This window comes from Adiantum capillus-veneris, chromosome 11, assembly GCF_014529385.1.
Source record: "Adiantum capillus-veneris isolate H3 chromosome 11, ASM1452938v2, whole genome shotgun sequence".
Classification (NCBI taxonomy): domain Eukaryota; kingdom Viridiplantae; phylum Streptophyta; class Polypodiopsida; order Polypodiales; family Pteridaceae; genus Adiantum; species Adiantum capillus-veneris.
In genome coordinates, this window is record NC_140941.1 from 100764030 (window position 1) to 100777050 (window position 13021).

The window sequence follows — 13021 nt, forward strand, 5'->3', positions numbered from 1 at the left end:
TTGGGAAAATTAGAACCAGCACCTGTCCAGGTTAAAATGGCTGATCAAACAAGGGTGCAACTAGTTGGAATTTTGAGACAAACTTCTGTGTTAATATCAGGTATGCAATTTCTGGTGAACTTTGTGGTACTCATGATGAAATAAGGGCATAGTTCTTATGAGATGTTGCTTGGTAGACCTTGGTTTAGATTAGCCAAGGTGAAACAGGATTGGGGGGAGAATCAGGTTGTTTTTACCAAAGGTAAACAGGTTCTTACTATTCCTATGCTTGGGAGGAAACAAATTTCAGGCAAGGAGAGACCCATGTTTGCCCAATCAATTAACTTAGCAGATGAGGTTGAGGATGATGAGGAAGAAGCATTCTTACAGGCTAACCCTACAATTGTACCAGTGTTTGAGGTGGATGTTGAGGGTATTTTGCAGAAGGATGAAGAATTAGAGTCTGAGGAAGAAGCACCTGTTTCAGGTCAAGAAATTCAGGGAGCTGAGGTATTAAGGATGATGGATCAGAGTGTGGCTTCTAGCTCTAAGGAGGTAAGTCTACAGGAAGAACATGAGGCTAAAGATATGCTGGAGAAGTTGTACAATAAAAGGTTTGGGCAATCCAAGAGAGTTGAACATGATGAGTTGAAGGAGCTTAATTTGGGCACTGAAGAAGATCCTAAAATGGTGAAGGTTAGTGTACATGTGGATGGCCCCAATTTTTGCAGGACTTGTTGCAATTATTACAAGAGTTTAAGGATGTATTTTCTTGGGATTATTCTGATCTTAAAGGGATTGATCCTGATCTACATCAACATCATATTAACCTCAAGGAGGATGCAGTACCTATTGTTCAATAAAGGTACAGAATGAACCCTAATTTTGCAGCTCAAGTAAAACAGGAAATTGACAAGTTATTAGCTGCTGGGTTTATACAACCTATCCATGAAGTCACATGGTTGTCTCCTATTATTGTGGTTCCTAAAAAGAATGGGAAAATCAGGGTTTGTGTGGACTACAGGAAATTAAATGCAGTAACTATTACTGATCCTTTCCCGATGCCTTTGTGATGCTATTTTGGATGAAGTAACTGGACAGGAAATGTATAGTTTTTTGGATGGGTTTTCTGGGTATAACCAGATTCAGGTGGCTAAGAAAGATAGACACAAAATAGCTTTATAACAGATGGGGGGCTTATGCTTCTACTGTCATGAATTTTGGGCTAAATAATGGTCCACCATCTTTCAATTACACAGCTTATAAAACTTTTGAGCCCTATTTGCAGGATTTCATGAGGGTGTTTGTGGATGATTTTTCAGTGTTTGGGAAAAAGGACTTACATTTGCACCATTTAAGGTTATGCTTGTAGGATGTTCAGGATGTGTTTGAATCCTTACAAAAGTGTGATTGCAGTAAAGAGTGGTATTCTATTGGGTCATGTGGTATCTCATCAGGGGATGTCCATTGATGATAAGAAGGTTGAAGTAATTCAGGCAGCAAAGGCTCCTACAAATGTTAAGGAGTTGGGTAGATTTGTTGGACAGGTTAAGTGACATAGCAGGTATATCAGGTATTTAGCCAATGTGTACATGCCTCTTACTCATTTGACAAAGAAACATGTACCTTTTGTATGGTCTGATGTTCAGGAGAGATCCTTCCAACTATTGAAGAAGATGATATTAGTTACTCCTATATTACAGGCTCCTGATTGGAATTTACCTTTCCATGTTTTTGTGGATGCTTCAGATGTGGCTGTTGGAGTTGTATTGATGCAGGAAGGTGTCAGGGGATGGTTCAGACCTGTATATTATGCTTCTCGTGTGTTAACCTATGCTGAAAGAAACTATGTAGTGACTGAGAGGGAAGCTTTGGGCATGGTGTATGCTTTGACCAAATTCATGCATTACTTGTTGTGCAACAGGGTGATCTTTCATGTAGATCATCAGGCTTTGCTTTACTTAATCAAAAAACCATTGCTTACAGGAAGGTTGGCTAGATAGATGTTATTATTGCAAGAGTTTGATTTTGTTATTATTCATACACAAGGCAAGGAGCATGCTATTGTAGATTACTTAAGTCAGATTGAAACAGGTGAAAAGCCTACAATTGTTATTGATGATCTGCCTGATGCTCAGTTGTTTGATGTTCAAACTGTCAATTCTGATTATTGGTATGATCAGATGTTAGTATTCTTGATGGATGGTACAATGCCATCAGACTTTTCTACAGATCAGAGAACAAAGTTTGCACGAAAACTTTCCCTGATTTTGAACAATCAGCTATTTTACAGGAAGCACATTTTGGGGCTGCTGGAGGACATTTTTTTGGAGATATTACTGGAAAGAAAATTTTACAAGCAGGATTATGGTGGCCCACTGTGTTGAAAGATGCTCACAATTATGCTAAGAGTTGTGTGGTATGTCAGAAGATGGGTCAGCCTGATTCTACAGAAACGATGAATGATCATCCTATTTTGCCTCTAGAACCTTTTCAGAAATGGGGTCTAGATTTTGTGGGACCACTGAAGCCAACTACTAGCAGAGGATGCAAGTACATATTGGTGGCTATTGATTATTGTACTAAATGGGTGGAGGCTGTAGCATTAAAAGACAATCCAGCTGCTAGTGTGGCAAGGTTTCTTTATCATAATATCATGACCAGGTTTGGTTGTCCTGTGGAGTTAGTAAGTGGCAGAGAGGATCTCATTTTCTGAATGTTGTTATTGTTGAACTTACTAAAACTCATATGATCATGCACAAAAAATCCACAGCTTATCATCCTCAGGCCAATGGTCAAGCAGAGAGTACTAACAAGATATTGATTAGGTTTTTGAAGAAGATTGTGCAAGACAATAAGAAGGATTGGGATGAGAAGTTAGATTCAGCTTTGTGGTCCTTCAGGACAGCTTTCAAAGTGACTACCGGTATGACTCCATTCAGGTTAGTTTATGGGCTTGAAGCAATTGTCCCTATGGATTTTGTGGTATGTCTGATTTTCGGATCGGATTCATGGCGGTCGGATATTCTTTTATTCCAGTTTTTCAAACTTTTATCGAAAAGCATGATGATTGTCCACTAAGCTCTTTTTTAATGAGTACCTTGAAAAGAGCAAGGTACAGTTAATACCTTGAAAAGAGCAAGGTACAGTTAACTGACGTTGAGTTGAGATTCTAATTCGCCTATTTCCTTCCTCGTCGCGTTTTCTCTTCACATATTATATACGGGCTAGTTCTCTTCCCTTGAGCCATTCTACTCTTCAGTCCTCTACTCGCTTTCATCATTCTTTTGCATGCACAATGGGCAAACCACAAGGGGGACCTGCTGCCCGATCAACGTTTGATGAAGAAGAGCCAAGTAGTAAGCGGCCGAAGAGAAAGCAAGTATCCATGAGGATAGATGTGAGCAGTCCTGAGCGTGAAGACCAACCTTCTGGGGAAGAAGAGCCCGACAGTCCACCGACAATGACACCTATCAAGTTGTATCAAACCTTGATGGAGCCCTATGTGGATTTCAGAGTAGACTTCGATTGTTCTGCAGAGGTACATTCACTGTGGTTAAAGAAGATAGGTTTATTTGATTTTGTTGTTTTGCCATGGCAAGAGTGGAAAGGAAATATGTATGCTAAGTCTCAAGTGGAGATTGTCAGAAAGACAAAGGGTATGTTGTCTGCAGATGTAGCTTTGAGTCCTCAATTGATTTCTAAGGTATTTAAACTTCCAATCAATGGAACTTCTCAGATTCCTAAGTGCTTTGATTTCTTGTTGAAGAAGGAGTTTGGAGCCAGAGAGGGTGGCATAAATTATTCCATGTTGAAGAATGTCAAAACTGTTAGAAGAGAGCAGCTGAAGTGGTATCTAGAGAAAATTTGTTTCCTAGTCAAATTTGATTATATGTCCAAGGAAAATTTTGCTCCTCTCTGTTTTGCTGAGTAAGGAGGAAGTGTTAATTGGGCTTACCTAGTTTATGAGAGGATCAATGGGGAGATCAATATGTTTGACAGGAGAAAAGCTTCTACAAACAGTAGGTTGTGTGCCTACTTGGCAGCCTTGTTTTCTTATGTTCAAAAGTTGGACAATGGTGATGTTTCTTTGACTACTTTAGGCAGGATAGAAGGGTATACACAGCCACACCCTAATATTCGTGGGGTACAAGTACCTGCAGAGTTAATCAATGATCAAGTAAAGGCAGAAACTTATGTGTTTATGATTAAAGCACGTTACAATCATACTGAAGCTCTCAAAAGTGTACATACTCCTAAAGTGGTGCATTCTTTGAAGGACATGGATATTTCAGAAAAGAAGCCTGATACAGTGCCATCAAATCAGGTCAAGCTTGGCAAGGCTTTCACTTTGTCCAAGAAAAGAAAAGCAAAAGTGGAACCTATAGTTAAACAACTGAATTTTGAGGAGTTGTCTTCTCCAAAGACTTTCAAGCCAACATATGCTGGAATGGCAGAAAAGATGCTTTTAGGTGTCACAGAGTTTATTCATCAACAACAGCAGAATATGGAAATACAGTTACAATCTGTGGCTGATTCTAGTGTTTCAAAAATACTGCTGCATGATCAAGCTGTCAATGCTAATGCCTTGCAGAAAGAGTTGGAGACTATTAGACTTACACATTAGAAGGAAATTCAGGACCTGATGGTGGAACATCATAATGAGTTAGGCAAGAAAAAGCTTTCTTTGCAAATGTTTAAGGACTGGACAGTGGAGTTGGAAACAAAAGTACAATCAAAATTGCAATAGTTGGCCATTGTTAATAAAGAGTTGCAGGTGGAGAATCAGATTTTGAATCAGAGAATTAGACCTTTGGAGCAGTTGGAGAAAAAGGTGTTGGGAGAAGAGGAAGTAGATGTCAATGGTGTCTTATGTCTGAAGGGGACATGTCAGTCCTTTGGCAAAATTTGGAAACAGGTATGCAGGAAGTATGGGCAACATTCAGAGAGGAGATGAGTTCCATTATCAAGCATCCTTATGAGAAGATCATATCAGGGTTTGTCAGTAACCATGAAGCTAATTTACTAAAGGAGATGGAACAGTTAAAGAAAGATAGAGATTTGTACAAAAAATAGGTTCAGGATTACAAAGGAAAGAGTATTGCAAAATTTGCATTTGCTGAGAAGAAGGTATCAGTTGATCCAATTTCAATGGATATGGGTACTGGTGAAGTTTTGTTTGCAATTCAGATATCAAAAGAGCAGGAGATCACTAATTTTCCAGATGATGCAGTAGTTGTTGCTGTTACTGTTGGATTAGTGACAATGGCTGAACCTATTGTGCTTGTTCCAGATTACTTGTCAAATTTTGATGTAGTTCCCAATGAACCCGATGTCTAAAATGTTGTAATCATGGAATTTTCTGTTTGACTTAGTCTTTACTGATCAAGGGATGTGTGGATCCGAGTCGGATTTTGTAAAATCCACCACCGGGGCGTGCCATGTGTTGAAGGGTAAATACGAAGTCGGATATGTAGTCGGATATCGGATGTATTGTCTGATTGTTAGTAGCTAGTCAGATATTGTAAGCCTGATCGGATATTGTTACTGTATGCCAAGAATCAGACAGTTATAACTGAATTTAGGTCGCAGCTTTATATTGGGGATTGGGGAACTTTGGAAGGACGGGATTGTATTGAGTCTTGTTTTGGAGAACTAGTATTGGGCATTTTCTTGATATACAATTTTTGATGTTTGTCCGAGTTCTCGCTCTCTCATCATCTCTCTGATTTTTCCTACTTTTGTTACACACAGAGTACTGCTTAGCTCTGAATTTATATGAATCCAATCTCTTGGTGATTATTTATTGTATGTGTGATTATCCAACAACACCTAGATGGTGCATCATTTTTTCACTCATGACGCATATTTGCGCGCCACCATCTATGTAGACGTTTGAAATTCGTTGCCCCTTGATGTGGGCGTCCATGGTTGGTAGGATGTTGTCGAGATACCTCTTAGAGATAGCCCCAGCTATCCTTGGTCTTGATTTTCTTGTACTTACCATCTTCGTCCATTGCCTTCTCATCCTTGGTGCAAGATGGAGTAATTGGGGCCAAGTTATCTTCGGGCCCTGCATCAACACATCCTGAACTTAGTCATACGGTTTAGCATACTCACCTAGTGAAAAATCCACGATGTCTATCTTCCATCGCGGCTTAGATGCCTGCTTGCTAGACTCGCCTTTTCCTTTCATTTTCTCTTCTTTTTGAGAGGTTTCTTTGTGCCTGGCATGCTTCACCCCCATGGCATCCACTTCTTCTACTTTTGCTTTCCCTTTGTGCTTCTCTCGAACTGGTTCTTCTACCTTTGCCTTCCCTTTAGCTTCCAAGCTAATAACACTCACTGCTTGGTTTACAGCAGGTAGTGGGGGTAGTGGTGGAATAAGAGGTGGTGGTGGTGGTGGTTGTTGTATAGGTGGTCGAAGGATTTGGACCGGTGGAATCGGCCCTGGTTGCCTGGGTAGTGGTGGTCTTGCCCTTGGCAGAGAGATCTAATTTTGTCTCCTTCCTCTATTGAAATTTTGCCTTCTTGGATGTGGACAATAGTACATGTCATGGCCGTCTTCCCCGCAATTATAGTAGTGGTACTCTTGCCTTCGTTGCCCTCTTCCTTGTTCTGGATTTCTGACAAGTGCATGCCCTTGTTGCACCAGATGCACGGATAAACTCTCGAGTTGGGTAGTGATGCAACTCAGCAGGTCTTGTTCCTCTTCTGATGCCTCTTGTGGTTGGGCTCTATGAACGGCTGTTGCAGTCACTGGGGTTAGTCGAACTAAGCTCGAATCCTCTGACTTGTTGACTCTTGCTTGCATGCGCAGCTTCTTGTCTTTAAGGCGGGCTACTTCCACTGCCAACTCATATGTTGCAAAAAACCTTCCCTTCACCGTCTCCTTTATTGGCAACCACATGCTAGCAATGAAACGGTCCTTCTTCAAGAAATTAGGCGCTCCTTCACCTTCCTCCAGTGAGGCAACCCATCTCTCCCACAAATCCACAAACTTGGACTCATAGGTGGTATACTCTAGCAGACCTCCCTGCTTTAATTCCGTCAGTAGCTGCCATAGCTTTTCTGAGGTTGTGCCTCCACCAAACCTCTTCACAAAGGCAGCACGTAATACATCCCGTGTATTTTTGGTAGCTTGGGGCAAAGCATTGTACCAAGACTCGGCCTCTACTTTCATCAGTAGAGGAAAAATTCGTAGCCGTGAGGCGTCGCCATCCTTGTTTGAAACCACACAAGCGATATCGAAATCATCCAGAAAGTCGGTGGTGACGTCTTCTCCCTTCTTTCCACTGAACGTGGGGAAAGAAACACTTGCCATGGTAGTGACTCAGGAAATTACAAACTTTTTTCTTTTTTTAATAAGATTAATGACAGTAGCGGATTTTTACAGGGTTGGGTGGATAGATTAAAACAGGATAAAGATGGAAACATTGAAGGAGTGGTGGTAATTTAATATGGGGAGAATGATAGGGTTTGGAGAGCTAAGGATTTCTCCTAGCACCACAACACCAAACAATTACATAATCTTCTGTTGGTAGAACTACATAAATATTCACATACTTATGTTGTAGAAATCTAAACGGGAACGTTGTTGGCCCGTTTTCCATCATGCACAGAGTGTGGAGCACTCACTTATACTCTTACCGTGCCGGTGTTGATGAGTCGGCACATCCATAGAGGTCGTCACCTTTCATAGGCTCTACTTTTCCTTCGTCGCTCAGCACGTGCGGGGTGATGGTGACGCGTTTGACTACTCCCAGACTCTTGGATAGCAGCAACTACAGATAATTATCGTAGCCGGCATGTTGCATGAACTCCACTCCATTCAGCTACCTGTAACTCGTTTCCAGCCCATTGGGTTTCACCCGTGGTGGAGAGCTTCTTCGGGATGAGCTGTATGGGGAGAGGAGGAAGACCCTCTACCCGTCCTCCAAAACAGCGAGAGCAGTAGCCAAACCACTCCTCTTTAGGGCATGGAGACCTTCTTACCACTTCTGCTTTAGGATTGTCAAAATGGATTGGCAGTACTCGCGTGCGCCGTGTGAATCGGTAGGTGACCTTCCGCCGCTTAGCCTCGGATGACCTTCTCTTTGGCAAACTGGGTACAACCCGGCTTTCCGAACTTGAAGCACTTACGTGGCCAGATGCTTCTTCCTTTGGGGTCATGTGTTTCCAGACTGGCTTAGCCTTTCCTTACCTTTGGCTCGAGCAGCCCCTTTAGGCCATTTTGGAGTAGAGATTATACCTTTGATTGCACTTTCCTTAGGGAAGAGAGGCCTTACCATTTTCTTTCCTCCTTTGATATGGACGACCACCTCGCAGTGCATGTCGATGTAGAGGATTTCAGACCCTTTGCTGCCTTCGTTGCTGGCACTCATTGACAATGTGCTTTGGTTGATAGCAGTGATAGCACTTCATAGGCCTCCCACCTGATGCTCTCAATTTGTCGTTAGAACGAGCAACACGAGATGGGGAGCTTACCTCTTGAATACTGACGACACTACAGCCTAGCAGTAGTACTTCAATGAAGGTGGCTAGTGCCTCCTGTTAGGAAATAAGACGTAGCTAAATAGATAATTGAGTAGATTACTTAATGGAGAGAGACAGATTTATATACACGAGATTATAGAGTAGAGAGAGAGAGAGAGAGAGAGAGTACACATGATATACGTGGTTCACCCAATGTGGGCTACGTCCACGGGAAAGCAGCCACTCAATGGCTTTAGTACTTCAAAATAAGAAGTAGTTTACAAAGGGATTATACCCTTAATGGAGCTCCCGCCTTGCTTCACTCTCATCACCTCACACTCACCTTGTTGCATCAACTTCACACACTATAAAATGTGTGTAGAAATGGCCTCCTTTTATAGGCCAAAAGGGCTGCCCTCTCTTATGAGAGATAGCCATGTGTAGCCACCCTTGTGCGAATAAGTCCAAATCGGACCCTCCAATCCGCCCATGTGTGGCCGCCCTTGAGAAGACAAGTCCGCTTTTGAATTCGGCCACCGGCCATTGACTTCCGACCACCGGCCACCGGCCATTGACTTCCGACCACCGGCCATCGGCCATTGACTACCGGCCACCAGCCAACCGACCGGTTGTTTTCCGACCACTTTCCGGCCGCCGTCCGGCCATAATATTTCGGCGAAAAAAAAGTCTCGGGGGCCTCCGCCCCCGAGGCCTTTAAAGTTGCCCATGATTCTTGTCCGTGAAAATTTTGGTTTCCGGTGAGTGATTTTCCTTCACGCACGATGGCTTCTCCTCATAATGGGAGCCTTACAAATGTGCGCTTTTACCACAGAAAATTACAAGGGTAAATCAGGCTCTATACTTAACAATCTCCCACTTGGAGATTGATCTCCAAACCAAACCTGTGATTGCTTTCCATTCTGGCTTCTTATCCTTGAATGCCGATTGAAGATGAGCAAAAGCTCAACTTCTCCTTGTTGACCACCTTTGTAAACATGTCTGCAGGATTTTCACTTGTATGCACCTTTCCTAGCTTTAGTTGTCCCTCTTCCAAAAGAGTGCGTATGAAGTGATATCTCACCTCAATGTGCTTTGTCCTTGAATGAAAGGATGAGTTCTTCGCAAGATGGATAGCGCTTTGGCTATCACTGTACAAGACACAATTGTCTTGTTTGAATCCAAGCTCTTCTAAGAATCTGTGAAGCCACAGAATTTCTTTGCTTGCCTCCGTCATTGCTACATACTCTGCTTCCGTGGTAGAAAGTGAAACCACTTTCTGCAGCTTTGAAGCCTAGCTTACTGCTATGCCTCCAACCGTGAACACATAGCCAGTAGTGCTCCTTCGAGTATCTTTGTCACCTGCCATATCTGCATCAGCATACCCTTCTAGAAAAATATCAGTTCCTCCAAAATACAAAGCATTTGTTGTTGTCCCTTTTAGATACCTAAGTATCCACTTCACAGCTTGCCAATGCTCTTTACCTGGGTTGTCCATGAACCTACTCACAACTCACACTGCATGTGCAATGTCTGGCCTTGTCCAGACCATAGCATACATTAGAGAACCTACCGCTGCAGCATATGGAACTTTAGACATATAGGCTATCTCCTCTTGTGTCTTTGGACACATATCCTTCGTTAGTTTAAAATGACCAGCCAAAGGTGTAGAAACTAGTTTTGCATTTTGCATTGCAAACCTTTCTAGTACCTTCTTGATGTAATCTTCTTGAGATAGCTTTATTGTCTTCTTCGTCCTGTCCCTTGATATTTTCATACCAAGTATCCTCTTTGCAGCACCTAAATCTTTCATTGAAAAAGATTTGGACAGCTCCTCTTTTAGGTCTTTGATGTCCTGCATGTTAGCACTTGCAATCAGCATGTCATCAACATACAACATTAGGATGATGAATTTCCCATCTCCCAAATTCTTCGTGTAGACGCAGTGATCCGAGTTGCATCTTGTGAATCCATGATCCAACATCCATCGATCAAACTTCAAGTACCATTGTCTTGATGCTTGCTTTAAACCATACAAGCTCTTCTTTAATCTGCAAACCATTTTCTCCTTACCTTTTACTTCATACCCCTTTGGTTGAAGCATGTAGATTTCCTCCTCTAAGTCACCGTGAGGGAATGCCGTATTTACATCCATTTGCTCGAGATTTAGATCATGAGCAGCCACAAGGCTTAAGACAAGCCTAATTGAGTTCATTTTTACAATAGGAGAAAATATTTCATTGAAGTCAATACCTTTCTTTTGAGAAAAACCTTTTACCACAAGCCTAGACTTGTACCTTTTCTTCCCACCTTCTTCTTCCTTTAGCTTGTACACCCATTTGTTTTGAAGTGCCTGCTTACCTTTAGGCAACTCAACCAACTCCCATGTTTGGTTGCGATGTAGTGAGTCCATCTCCACTTGCATGCTCTTCGTCCATTCTTCTTTGGATTCATGTTGCATAGCTTCTTCATATGATTCCGGCTCTCCAGAATCTGAGATCAAGAGATGGTTGAAGGAAAGAACAAACCTTTCTGGAGGTCTACTTGCTCTTGTAGATCTTCGGGGAATAGATTGAGGCTCCTCATTTGGTTGACGTTGTTGCACATTGTCACCGTTTGCAGTCCTTGAGTCTTCACCGTCCTCAAGCTCCATGTACTCATCACCTGTTTCTTTTGTTTGTTTTCTTTCCAAGTAATCTTTGTACATATTTTGTTCGTTAAAAATTACATCCCTACTCCTTAAGATTTTACCATCTTTAGGATTCCATAGGCGATACCCAAAGTCTCCTTCTCCATAGCCAATGAAGAAACACTTTTTGGACTTTGCATCTAGCTTTGATCTTAGGCTTCTATCTATGTGCATGAAAGCCTCACACCCAAACAATTTGAGAAATGCATAATTCACCGGTTTAACTGTCCATGCCTCTTTTGGAACTCTCCCATCCAATGCCATTGAGGGTGACCGATTGATTAAGTACACAGACGTACTTACAGCTTCTGCCCAAAGTTCAAGCGGTAGGCCTGCATGTAGCCGCATGCTTTGTGCTCGTTCCATGATTGTCCTGTTCATCCTTTCCAAAATCCCATTTTGTTGAGGTGTCCTTGGAGTTGTCCTTTGCCTCCGAATTCCATTGCTAGCACAAAAGCTTTCAAAAGCTTGGCTGCAATATTCACCTCCATTGTCGAATCTGAGGCATTTAACCTTGGTACCTGTTTCATTCTCCCCAAAGGCTTTCCACCTTTGAAATATGGAAAATACATCGGATTTATTCTTCATGACATAAACCCATGTTTTTCTAGTCGCATCGTCTATGAATGTTACATAGTACAATGAGCCACCAAGTGATGGTGTACTTGCAGGACCCCAAACATCGATGGTGTACTTGCAGGACCCCAAACATCAGAATGAACCAACTCAAGTTTTTTATTTTTTCTTTCATTTCCTGATTTTTAAAATTTTACCCTCTTTTGTTTACCATAAACACAATCTTCACAGAACTCTAAGTCCACTTCTTTCAAACCTGGTAGAAGCTTCTTTGTTTGAAGGATTTGCATTCCTTTGGCACTCATATGCCCAAGTCGGTAGTGCCACACCGCACTGTCAACTTCTGTAGTTGCTGCACAAGCTGAAGGTTGCGTGCTAACAGTACACAAGTAAAGTGTACCGACTTTTTCACCCTTGGAAACCACCAAAGATCCCTTTGAGATCTTCCACCGTTTGTTTCCGAATGCAATGTTGTGACCTTCATCGTCCAATTGTCCTGTAGAGATCAAATTTTTGCGAAGAGAAGGAACATGCCTAACATCTTTAAGCTTCCATTCATTTCCGTTAGCAGTTTTGACAGAAACTGTACCTTTGCCGACAATCTCACAAGCTTCATCATCTCCCAAGTATACATACCCAAAATTACCTTTGGTGTAGTCTTGGAAATGTTGCTTGTGTGGTGTCGCATGGAATGAAGCCCCGGAATCTACTATCCAGGAATTAGACACATTGTCTAATGAGAGAATTAGAGCATCTTGCTCTACTTTACCTGCCACATTGGCCTCCGATGTTGGCTTGTTGTCTTGAGACTCTGTCTCCTTCTTCTTCTTGGACCAGCAATCCTTCTTGACGTGGCCCTTCTTGCCGCAGTTCCAACATTCAAGAACTGACTTTGTGCGTGACCCTATTGGTTTTTGAACCTCTCCTTAGGCCTTCCTCTTGTTTCCACTGATAGTGCAGCACTTGATGATTCTCCCGTGCTTCTCCTTCGCATTTCCTCGCTTAGAAGAACACCCACAACATCATCAAACTTAAGAGTATTTGTGCCAGAGATAGAATTACTTACAGCCATCACAAGGCTGTCCCAACTATCCGGTAGAGATGATAGTATAAGGAGAGCTCGCACTTCGTCATCGAAATTGATTTTCACTGATCGAAATTGACTTATGTTTGTGTTAAAGTCATTTAGGTGTTCTGCAACTGAACCATTCTCTGCCATCTTTAGATTGAACAAGCGCTTCATAAGAAATACCTTATTGGATGCCGATGGTTTCTCGTAGAAGTCGTCAAGTGACTTCATCAAGT